General features: G+C 41.8%; 1 protein-coding gene across 9 annotated transcripts in view; it reads right to left on the bottom strand.

Annotated features, from left to right (window-relative positions):
• PDZD2 (PDZ domain containing 2) overlaps positions 1 to 12,716 on the bottom strand; it is a 361,998-nt gene that overhangs the window by 48,956 nt on the left and 300,326 nt on the right. The gene's annotated exons all lie outside the window — the stretch shown is intronic.

Here is a 12,716-nt window from a genome sequence, read left to right as displayed (position 1 = left end):
AAGATACAACTAACTATAGCCCAGGTTTCTTGACTTGTGGGTGAGTGCTTGTCCCTACAGTGCAAGTTGCAAGAAATATTAAACCAGAAATTTAAATTAGATTCTAAAACACAGTAACACGTTAACTTTGTGGAGCCAAGTAAGTACACCTCTTGGGCCAACCACACTGTCTGTGTGCTATACTCCCACGTACGGGTTCAGCACTGCCCAGGCGACGTGCAGGCAGCCACATACAGTCAGCCCACACGTCTGCACAGTGTGCACCTATGCTCTCGGACCCTAAGGGACAGTACAGAAAGAAAGGTCCCAAGGTCTGTAAGGTCCTCTATCCGAGAAAAGCCAAACAAGCTAACAATGACCAATTACATTTATTAGAGAGGAAAAGGAGACTCGTGTGTTTGAGAGCCCGTATAAAAAATTGGGGAGGTAAATTTATATGTACATAACTTATGAGATAGATCAAACAATGAGCTTTCCCATTTGAAATTTTATTTTCCTTTGAGGTTTTGAAGGGAAAAAGTCATGTTAGTTAAAATAGGTAGGATTCACATGAAGAAACATATGAACTTTAAAAAGACATAGAAGATATCCTTTAACACTTCATGGTCATTGAAAGTCATGTAGTTATGATGTAAAAACAAACAAACAAACAAACAACCCAAACCCTGAATGTTAACAGATAATAAAAATTATACATTGTGTATCAAATTCAGTATATGATAATGTATAAAGTAAGCAGTAAGAGTAATCTCTGAGGTAAACCCCACCTCCTTCTCAAGTTCCCCTCCCTCCTCAAATTCACCTATCTTTTTGGGTGAGAAAGAGGGGAGGAGAAAAGGTCTGAGAAATGAGGAGATGTAGGTAAGTTGAGGAAGGGGCCTGGGAAAACAAATTCATCCTGATATATAAAAACAAAGATAAATTTGGTGAATCCCTATTATAATGTCAGGGATTGGCAGGTCTCCAGGTTTAAATTATTAAGTAAAGGCAAGACTGGAATCCTGAGGATGATTTTAGAGATTCTCAAGAGGGATGTCTTTCCCAACCCCAAACTGCAACATTTAATTCACACCCAGTGCAAAAGAAGCCTCTTGGAGACATGCCAGAGATCTGGGGCACAGGAGGAGACATGCAAATAGGAATAATCTAGAGAGAAGCCTCGGGGCCTCTCCTTTGCTTAATTTAAAAGCTTTATGGAAAGAACCTGTCTCCAGACTGTGAACAGCAATTACTGGAGACAGAGTTAAGTTCCTGGTTCTTTCTCTTATACCACCTGACCCGGGCTATCAGCCTACAGAGAAAGGATTCCTCAGCTTGTAAGTCATTACTTCCTCTGTGCTCATTCAGTGGGTGGCTTATTACATAGAAGCCACGGCCCAAACCATCAGAAAGCATGTTTGAGGATCTCATGTCAAGGGAGGAAAACAACTCTAGCCAAAATGTTTCTGGACTCATGAAGCTTCCTTCTTCCATTTTCCCCTCTTTTTCCAGCACGGCCCTAGGTTTTCATACAGAGAAATTTTGGAGATGACATAAGCCCTCATATGAGTAACAGAAAGGCAAGTGACCTGCCCAAGCCTTCTCAACTCATTACAGGTAAGGCTGAGACTTCTTAGTCTCCTAATTTCCAGTTTCATGCATTACTAGGATTTTTCCTCCCTCCCTCCTTAGAGGATTTTTTTTACTGTTTTTTTTTTTTGTTTTTTTTTTTTTTAATGTTTATTTATTTTGAGAGAGAGAGAGAGCATGAGTAGGGAAGGGGCAGAGAGAGAGAGAGAGAAAGGGAGAGAGAGAATCCCAAGCAGGCTCTGTGCTGTCAGCTCAGAGCCCAACGTGGGGCTCAAAGTCACTGAACTGTGAGATCATGACCTGAGCTGAAATCAAGAGTTGGACGTTTAACTGCATGAGTCACCCAGGTGCCCCTAGATGCTTTTTAATTAAGTTAATACTTTGGATGATCAATACTGTATTGTATTATGTAGTTCGTACACCTCAAATTTTTCCCACTTAATGTTCACAGCAAACATGTGTCCCAAGGTAAAAGAAAAATATTCTCTCCACTGACAGATAAGGAAAAAAATGGAGACCCTTCAGTAACACCCTTTTGTTTATAACATATATCCCGGATCTAGGCTAGATCATGTGTACAGCAAACGAGAGCACAAGCTGAGGGGTGTAGTTTCACAAGAGCACACACACACGGTGTCAAATCTGTGTTCTTGTGATGTGAGCCCCACGGCTGCCAATTCTGCTTTATTTTCAGAATCTGAGAGAGGCGGTTTCGAAGTAAGAGAATCACAGCCTTAAGGAATAACTTTTTTTTTTTTTTTTAAAACTGAAATGCACCAAAGAAAGAAATGACATTTGGTTTCTATGATCTAGAAAATACCAATATCATTTCTTATACCAAAGAAATCTTACGTTAAAGATGGTGGGTGTGTTAACGTTACTACTGAAAGCCTGTGACTAAAGCCAACAAGAATGGACCTCGAGACGTCTCAGAGAGTTGCAAACGGCACACTGTTGAGCTCAGGCAGCCGTGCAATCTTATTTCAGAACCCCCTCAAAGTGTTAGCATTGGGTTCTGAATTTAAACAGAACCTTTCCCTCTCACAACAGAAAGCTGTCATGATTTTAGGTGGTATGTAAGTCAACGAACAGGAAGTAACAATATGCAAAGTGCAATTTTGATCACAATGGGCCTCTCTTCAGTCTCATGACTATTGTCTGAAAATGTCCCCACTCTAAAGAGTCCCTTTGTTGTATTTTTATTATTTTAGATACACGGAACAAATCAAGCTGTTCTAGGAATGATGTCATTTTAGTTGTTTTAAAATGAAATGTGCAAAAAGTGCTCCTGGAAGGCCTTTGGTTCAGCTGGTATAATCTATTATTCATCAGCAATTTCTAATTCATGTGTTATACAACAATGCCATTATATTAATGGAATCTAACGTAATTTGCCAATTTCCAAGTTAGAGCCTTTCCGTTTGGACAGTTTTCTACACTTGTAGCCTATGAGATTCACACTGAAGCAGAATCTTTAGCTTCTGGCTTTACAGACAAGTGGCAGAGCAGAGCGGTTAAGAGCAGCTGCCTGGGTACAGATCTGGTTGTACCATTTTACTACCAGTGTAGGTGCATGAGCCAACCTCCTTGAGTTTCAGCATCCTCATCTCTAAAATGGGCTTTAAGAATTAAATGATAATTTTCTGGGGCGCCTGGGTGGCTCAGTTGGTTAAGTGACTGACTTTGGCTCAGGTCATGATCTCACGGTTCGTGGGTTCGAGCCCCGCGTCGGGCTCTGTGTTGAACACTTGCTTGGAGCCTGCTTGACATTCTGTCTCCTTCTCTCTCTGCCCCTCCCACCTTGTGCTCTGTCTCACTCTGTCTCTCAAAAATAAATGTAAAAGAAAATTTTTTTTTAAAAAAGAATTAAATAGCACTGTTGGTGGGAATGCAAATTGGTGCAGCCGCTCTGGAAAGCAGTGTGGAGGTTCCTCAGAAAATTAAAAATAGACCTACCCTATGACCCAGCAATAGCACTGCTAGGAATTTACCCAAGGGATACAGGAGTACTGATGCATAGGGGCACTTGTACCCCAATGTTTATAACAGCACTCTCAACAATAGCCAAATTATGGAAAGAGCCTAAATGTCCATCAACTGATGAATGGATAAAAAAATTGTGGTTTATATACACAATGGAATACTATGTGGCAATGAGAAAGAATGAAATATGGCCTTTTGTAGCAACGTGGATGGAACTGGAGAGTGTGATGCTAAGTGAAATAAGCCATACAGAGAAAGACAGATACCATATGGTTTCACTCTTATGTGGATCCTGAGAAACTTAACAGAAACCCATGGGGGAGGGGAAGGGAAAAAAAAAAAAAAAGAGGTTAGAGTGGGAGAGAGCCAAAGCATAAGAGACTGTTAAAAACTGAGAACAAACTGAGGGTTGATGGGGGGTGGGAGGGCGGGGAGGGTGGGTGATGGGTATTGAGGAGGGCACCTTTTGGGATGAGCACTGGGTGTTGTATGGAAACCAATTTGACAATAAATTTCATATATTGGAAAAAAAAATTAAAAAAAATTAAAAAAAAAGAATTAAATAATTTTCTGATTAAAGATAGCAGATTTCCTTCCTTTTTTCCCCCTCATGGGAAGCCACACTCAAATGACAGAGAAGAGATTTTAAAATAACAGACATCATTCCACAAGGGTTCAAAGAGAACAAAAGACAATAGCAACAAGACTCTGGAAACCAGTAAGCACGACTATGTGCTAACGGATGCAACTTGAGAAAACGGAATCCTAAAGCTGGGATTGGAGAAAGCTACAAAGCGACCCAGTTTGAACAAGAGGTCCCCCGGAGGCTCAGGAGTTGCCAATAAAGGGTCTCTGGAGGTGTGGGGATGTCGTTGTGAGGCTGAGGCAGCGGGGAGAGTGGAAAGTGCCTGACACAGGTACTTAGAACGGATCTGATTGTGAGGAGACTCCCAGGTCTCAGCACTGACCTGGACAAACTTTGGTGTGTAAGAGAATCCCCTGGAGAGCGAAGAAAGAATGCCCAGGCCGGTGGAAGTGGGGCAGGCCCCACAGTTCATCACTGCCCTGGTCCAGACAGAGCCGAGCTGCAATTACCGAGCTTACTCTAGAGGGAAGGATGGAGGCTCCAGCTGCACCACAATAAGCTGTCAGCCAAAGGATGAGGGAGGGTGGTGATCACGCCGCTCTCTGTCGGGCACATTGGCATGTTAACCAGCGATGGCGGAAACCTGCCTCACTCTCGGTATGAACGAGAAGCACCTGCACCGCATGCCAAGTTAATGCAACTTCCATTACTAGAGGTCGTGACATGGGTTGCGCCCAGAATATATCAATAGATCATGGACATCAGAGGTGGTTTTTCATGATGCAAATAGAAACAACAGTATGTACATATGTATGCATGTGTGTGTGTATGTATGTATATATTTTAGACAGTTGACTCTTTTTTTTCTTTTAATTCTCAGGTTAGTTAACATGCAGCATAGTCTTGGCTTCAGTAGAACCCAGTGATCTCTTACATATGACACCCAGTGCTCATCCTGAAAAGTGCCCTCCTTAATGCCCGTCACCCATTTAACCCATCCCCACGCCCTCATCGACCATCAGTCTGTTCTTCGTATTTAACAGTCTCTTATGGTTTGCCTCCCTGTTTGTATTTTTCCTTTCGTCTCCTATGTTCATCTGTTAAGTTTCTCAGATTCCACATGACTGAAATCATATCTTTCTCTGACTTATTTTGCTTAGCATAATACCTTCCAGTTCCATCTATGTTGTTGCAAATGGCAAGACTTCATTCTTTTTCATCTCTGAGTAATATTCCAGTGTGTGTGTGTGTGTATACCACATCTTTTTTTTTATGTTTGTTTATTTTTGAAAGAGAGAAAGAGAAGACACTGTAAGCGAGGGAGGGACAGAGAGAGAGGGAGACACAGAATCTGAAGTAGGCTCCAGGCTCTGAGCTGTCAGCACAGAGCTCAGTGCAGGGCTCGAGCTCACAAACCTAAGATCATGACCTGGGCCGAAGTCGGCTGCTTAACCAACTGAACCACTCAGGTGCCCTTATATACCATATCTTCTTAAGCCATTCATCAGTTGATGGACATTTGGCTTCTTTCCAAATTTAGCTATTGCTGATAGTGCTGCTATAAAATTGGGATGCATATGCCCTTCCAAATCAGCATTTTTTAAAAATTTTTTAACGTTTATTTATTTTTTGAGACAGAGAGAGACAGAGCATGAATGGGGGAAGGGTCAGAGAGAGAGGGAGACACAGAATCGGAAGCAGGCTCCAGGCTCCAAGCTGTCAGCACAGAGCCCGACGCGGGGCTCGAACTCGTGAACCATGAGATCATGACCTGAGCCGAAGTCAGACACTTAACTGACTGAGCCACCCAGGCGCCCCCAAATCAGCATTTTTAAATCCTTTGGATAAATACCTAGCAATGCAATTGCTGACTTGTAGGGTAGTTCTATTTTTAATTTTTTGAGGAATCTCCACACCATTTCCCCAAGTGGCTGCACCAGGTTGCATTCCCAACAGCAGTGCAATAGAGTCTCCTTTCTCCACATCCTTGCCAACATCTGTTGTTTCCTGAGTTGTTAATTTTAGCCATTCTGGCAAGTGTGAGGTGATATCTCATTATGGTTTTGATTTGTATTTCCCTGATGATGAGTGATGTTGAGCATCTTTTAATGTGTCTGTTGGCCATCTGGATGTCTTCTTTGGAAAAGTGTCTATTCATATCTTCTGCCCATTTCTTCACTGGATTATTTGTTATTTGGGTGTTGAGGTTGGTAAGTTCTTTATAGATTTTGGGTACTAACCTTTTATCTGATATGCCATTTGTAAATATCTCCCATTCCATCAGTTGCTTTTAGTTTTGTTGACTGTTTCCTTTGCTGTGCAGAATTATCTTGATGAGGTCCCAAAACTTCATTTTTGTTTTTATTTCCCTTACCTCTGGAGATAAGTCGAGTAAGAAGTTGCTGTGGCTAAGATCAAAGAGGTTGCTGCCTGTTTTCTTCTGTAGGATTTTGGTGGTTTCCTGTCTCACATTTAGATCTTTTAACCATTTTGAGTTTATTTTTGTGTATGGTGTAAGAAAGCAGTCCAGTTTCATTCTTCTTCATGTTGCTGTCCAGTTCTTAGCATCATTTGCTAAAAGGTCTGTTTTTTTTTCCATTGGATACTCTTTCCTGCTTTGTTGAAGATTAGTTGGTCATATATTGTGGGTCCATTTCTGAGTTCTCTGTTCTATTCCACTGATCTATGTGTCTGTTTTTGTGCTAATACCATACTGTCTTGATGATTACAGCTTTGTAATATAGGTTAAAGTCTGGGATTATGATGCCTCCAGCTTTGATTTTCTTTTTCAACATTACTTTGGTTTTCTTTTTCAACATTACATTGGTTATTCGGGATCTTCTATGGTTCCATACAAATTTTAGGATTGTTTATTTATTTATTTTTAAGTAGGCTCCATGCTGAATGGGGGGCTTGAACTCATGACCCTGAGATCAAGAGTCGCATGCTCTACTGACTGAGCCAGCCAGGTGCCCCAACAGTGTTTATTTTTAGTTTTTTAGAGTTTTGTTTATTTTATTAAGGGTTAATTTATTTGAGAGAGAGAGAGAGAGAGAGAGAGAGAGAGAGTGCGAGCAAGAGAAGGAGTGGGGGAGGGGCAGGGAGAGGGAGAAAGAAAAAAATCCCAAGCAGGCTCCACACTGTCAGTGTGCAGAGCCCAATGCAGGGATTGAACTCGCGAACTGTGAGATCATGACCTGAGCTGAAGTCGGATGCTCAACCGACTGAACCACCTAGGTGCCCCCAAAGTATTTATTTTTAAAGGGATAAATTTGCCTTAGAATGATCTTATAAGGGTTATTATGAGGATTAAATAAAAATGCACTTGAGAGTACTAACAGAATACCTAATGTGTATCATGAAATTATAGTGAGGGTTCAGCTCAAACAAAACACCTCAAGCTTTCTCCCCACCAAGTCTCATGGTGCCTCTAGATCTGATGACTACATAGACTCTGATTATAGCTCTAGACTGCAGAGATAAACATTTCAACTTCATACCTACACAAGGGTGGCACATTTAATGAATGAACAAAGTAAAACAAATGGGGACGCCACAAGAATATGCCTGCCATCTTGCTGAGTTCAAGATGAGAACAAAGCACCATAAAATTACTGCAAACTTCTAAGAAGACAGTTTCAAATGCATGTACCTGGAAATGCATGTTTTTAGAAATCAGGTTTGCACAAGACACCAAGGAGGATTTGAGAACATGCGGTGGACTTACAATCAAAGCAGAATCAGTGGAAGAGAGAAAACAAAGGAATATGTGAAGATCTCTTAGAGGAAGAAAGAGGTTTCCTTAAAGGAAAAACGGAGATCTTAGACAACAGGCTGTGCAGATATGAAGGGGAGAGGAGACTGTGAAGTCCAGGAGGCCAGTTCCTAACCACAATTAAAGTAGATGTCATAAAAGTGGGGAGCCACTGTAGTTTTTACTAGAAGGGAGGGCATGACGGGGCCTCAAGAAATCCATCTGAGAAGAAGAGGCAAAACCACAGGGAACAGAATGCAACAATACTTCTATGGCGATCTCAGGCCCAGAGAACAATGAGAGGTGATTTCAAAACTGCAGGGCTTGAGTAAGAGGATTTGGGACAGCTATACCAAAGAGGGATCAGAAAGTTTGGACAGATTTAAAGGTGAAGGGTGAAGAAGCCCAGGAAGAGATTTAAAAATATTTCTGGGTAAATTTTAAAGGGACTAGGTTATTTTTGTTGGCCTGATGGAAGTGGCCTAAGAAATGTATGAAATTACATTGTAAAGAAAGCAAACATGAGACATAGCAAGGGGAGCCAGGCAGGATGATAATAGGCCAGAACTGGATGCTGGTCAGATGGGAGAATATTTCCTGTGTGGAATTAGCCAACTCAGAGGTGGTGGTGGTGAAGACGCATTTGAACAATGGATACTTTAGTAAACAGAGGACTCAATGATTCCATGTCTTTCCCAATGATGAGCCCCACATGACAGAATCTAGAACAGTATTTTAGAGAAAAAAAAATCTAGGTCAGAAAGCAAAGGGACAGAAGAAGTATAAAAAGTACATAGACTCAACAAGCAGGGCTATGAAAGAAGAAAGGAGTCCATTTAAACAGCAGGTTAAACAAAACTGAGTCTTCCCCAAAGGAGATGGACACAAAACACTAGAGGCATATCCAATTACTACCCCAAAATATGTAGCAGGAAGCAATGTTACTCAACCCTTAGAACATTCAAAACCTGAGGAAAGACAAATCTCAAGGAGCAGGTGGCAGAAGTATTAGCCCTTACTAGCTCATTAGGGTCATAAGCTTTAGAATCATCAACAGCACGTCTGGTTCATGAATCTACAGAAGGTATTTTTCCAGCTGAGTAAATGGGGGAGGGAAGACACGGCTTTATCTAGTCTAAGCACTTCTAAGAGGTGGTGGAAATGGAGAACATGGCCCAGGACTGGAAATGCCTGCACCCGAGATCACAGAGGATCTGTCCGATGCATGATCCACGTGAAATGCAGTGCACAGGGAGCCTTCCACTTTCATCTCAAAGTGCAAATGCAAATCAAGAAGATCCTGAATATAAATGAAAAGTACTATAAGTAGGACCCTGTTGATCTTCCCCATCCAGACTGGGAGGAAGACTTCTGCCAGTTGAATTTAAATTCATGGTCATGGATTCCAAATAACTGCCACACACTGAGTTGTATTTAGAGAAGCCAAGAATATTTTCATCAGCTGTCTTTTACTTGATATGATTGGGTCTCTGCTATGGGCTGCAGGGTTCTCCACGGGTCTCTCCCATTCCTATGTGGCTTATGAAAAGAGACATAGGCTGTTTTTACTCTAGATTATCTATCTTTTCAAGGATGTTTGTAAACAGCCTTGAAAGTCAGAGACAGTGTCTCTGAAAGAAAAAGCAGGTTTGTTCATTGTCCAGTATAATAAAGATAACATCTCTCTCTGGAGCAAAGGGTAGTCAGATTTGCTCCGAGCCTGTCATAAAATATTCAGGTTGCCAACAATCAGGGTTCCTTAGCCATGATATAAATCCACCGTATGAGCATCTACTCAAGTCCCTCTGTATCATTCCCATAGGACATAGAGGTACAGGAGGAAATTATGCAAACATGACTCTCTAAACTAGGATTGAATCCTAAACTGGGATTGGAGAAAGCCAAAAGGTAATTGCTGTGCCATGAGTAATAAAGTCGTTTGTCTCTGACCCAGGAATCTCCTGTCTTGTGCCAGCATCCATGAAACTGTAGTGTAAAAACTCAAACTTTTAAAAGTTCTTGATGTGGTCTTTGGCAAAATAAATAAGGTCCTGGGAACAAAATTTTGCCTGGGACAACTGTCTAGAAGCGAGGGATTGGCTCATTTTTCTAAATGTCAAGGGTAATAGGTCCATTTTCTCTTTGTTCATTTACATTTCATTAAAAAGGAAAGCACACAAGAGACTTGCTGTCCAACAAATTCAGCTTTCTTGGAGCTGAAAGAGCCACATTTGTTCCAGTGAGAAATCGCCCAGGCTGCAGATGCTGAAGAGCACACAACCTCTCCCCAACGTCAAGAATCTCATTTACCAAAAAAAAAAAAAAAAAAAAAAAAAAAAAAAAAAAATCTCATTTGTGAAGATGGAGCAAAATAAGGAATAGGAGAGGTCTAAGAAGGCCATTAAGTGCTTTGGTTTTTAACTCAAAAAGTGAAGGAAACTTAAGTTTGGATGTTAGTTACTTTAGATTTTAATACCTTTGTATTATGACTTGCAAGGGGATTTCAATTTGTTGGCATTTTACTTGTTTGAGTATCATGATTATGTTGACACTGTATCTCTTTGTAGCACCTCTGAAAAGCTGCACTGGACAATGAGGCTAGAAATAATTGCGTACGAGAAACAGCCTAGGGATTGATTTTTAGCTTCTGGCAAATTTCATTCTTCTGGAGGTGAGGAGCAAACCATCACTGCCTTAGATACAGGCCCCCTGGGTCCCAGTTAAACGCCTAGTGTTTAGAAATGTTCTGTAACTGCTGTCCAAAACATTTATGAGATCTCCTTAAACACACTGTGACTAATAGAGTGTTGGACCCTGAGCATCATGTGTCTTCCTCAGCAAACCCTTGAAGCCTTACACACAAACCATGCAACGTGTGGCTTTTATCTCCAACCACTTCCTTTGTGCAAGCAAATCCGATCCCAAGGAAAACTGCAGGAGGATGGGTTGCACCCAGTTCATGCCATGTTTTTACAGTTCCCAGCACTTGAAAAAAAAAATAATCTGCAGATGTGACAGAAGACCTCCAAGCTCCAAATCCCTAGGAAGCTGTGCTGGCTCATTCCCCTGGTCAGTATCTACCGGACTGTGGAGCGTGGTGATTTCCCTTTCATGCTTCAGTCACACTAAGATTATTTTTAGGCTGCCAAAGGAAGCTCATTTTCCAAATCTCTGGGGCAGATGTTTGAGTGACCGAAGGAGAACCAGATGGCCATCAAAGAGGCCAGGGCTGGGAATGAATAGCCATTCAGAAAAAGGGAATCAGAACAACAATAAATCAGCCCGAGGTAGCAAGAAGGCTGTGAGTCGACTTCAGAAATTAAAACACAAATCTACCACTACACTAGATTCATTGCTTCCTAACAAAGAAGACTCAGGACTGAAGAGGAAAACAGGAAAACCTAAAAGCAAAACTTGCCAGACCCCAGAACGCTCTGGTACACGTAGAACGTGTGTGCAGAGCATCAGATGCCGCTGGGGGAAAAGCAGCAGCTGACGTGGACCCAGGCGCTCAGGCTGGCGCTCTGAAAATGAAGGAATACTGTCCTTGTTCTGAGCCCATTTCTGGGTTCATCCCATTGATCATCCCCAAACAATGTGAATGGGCTCGACATTATGTTGATTATTTGGATGATTTTTATGCATACAAATTAGATTTCTTAGTCCCTTAGAAAGCTGAGGCAAAGAAATCACCTCTAAGGACGTAGGAATGTAATCAGCTGTTGGCCCAAGTTTGCCTCCCCTGTGGTGGGTCTGTATGGGTCACCCTCCCAAGGAGAGGACAATGTCCTCAAGTGACTCAGTTCTTCAAAAATAATAGGAGATGTGGATCGCAAGAAGGAGAATTGGCACATGTCCCTCCTTGGTATTGATTTCAAATTGAGGCAAGGCGAGTGCAGACATTCTCTACAAAGTAGGAATCTCTCACTCTCGCCATGTTCCATAACCTCGTGGGTGAGAAAAATGTGCAGTCTGGAGCTCTTCTTTGGCCTGTGGGCTGGCTACTAAAGACAGATCCTTGGGTCATTTCTCAGCAGGAGCTGGCTGCCTGCCTGCCATGGACATATTTCTGGGAGCAGGACTATGATATTCTTTACCCTAAACTCCAGAATGATAAAATCATGTGTGTGTAGGAAAATCTCAAAACACACAAAAAGTAGAGGTGGGTGAGCTATCAGAAAAGAAAGACATGTTAAAAGAGACCCAAGAAGCAAGAAGGAGGATTGGAGAAAGAAAATAAGGCTGAATTAAGATTCTTCCAGGGCCTTTTCTCTATACAAGTGTTTTAGAAAAAGTTTTACATGATTATCTGGCTTAGAAAAATAGTAAAAGATCATTTTAGGGGAACTTGGGTGGCTCCGTCGGTTAAGTGTCCGACTTCCACTCACGTCATGATCTCACGGCTTGTGAGTTCAAGTTCTGCGTCAGGCTCTGTGCAGAGAGTTCAGAGCCTGGAGCCTGCTTCAGATTCTGTGTCTCCCTCTCTCTCTGTGCCCCTCCCTTGCTCGCACTCTGTCTTTCTCTCTCTCAAAAATAAATAAATATTTTTAAAAACCTGAACATACCATTTAGGCAGGTTTTAGATGAAGAGTAACTGGTCATGCTGAAGACAGTACATTTTGGTGTGCTGGTAAGTTCCAGGGGGCACCCTAAGGCCTTCTGCTGCCTTTTCCAGATCAACATGAGTTGCACCCTCAACTCTTTATTTTCCAGGAATGGTACTAACTTCATGCTTATTTCCTGGTATATATTTCTAAGGGCATGTACTTCTTGAAGAATCTGAATAGAAAACTGGGGTATGCTCATGGGAGCCCACATGGGAAG

The sequence above is a fragment of the Panthera onca genome, chromosome A1, assembly GCF_046562875.1.
Source record: "Panthera onca isolate mPanOnc1 chromosome A1, mPanOnc1 haplotype 2, whole genome shotgun sequence".
NCBI lineage: Eukaryota > Metazoa > Chordata > Mammalia > Carnivora > Felidae > Panthera > Panthera onca.
Note: the sequence above shows the minus strand (reverse complement) of the source record. Positions and strands in the feature narration are given on the sequence as shown.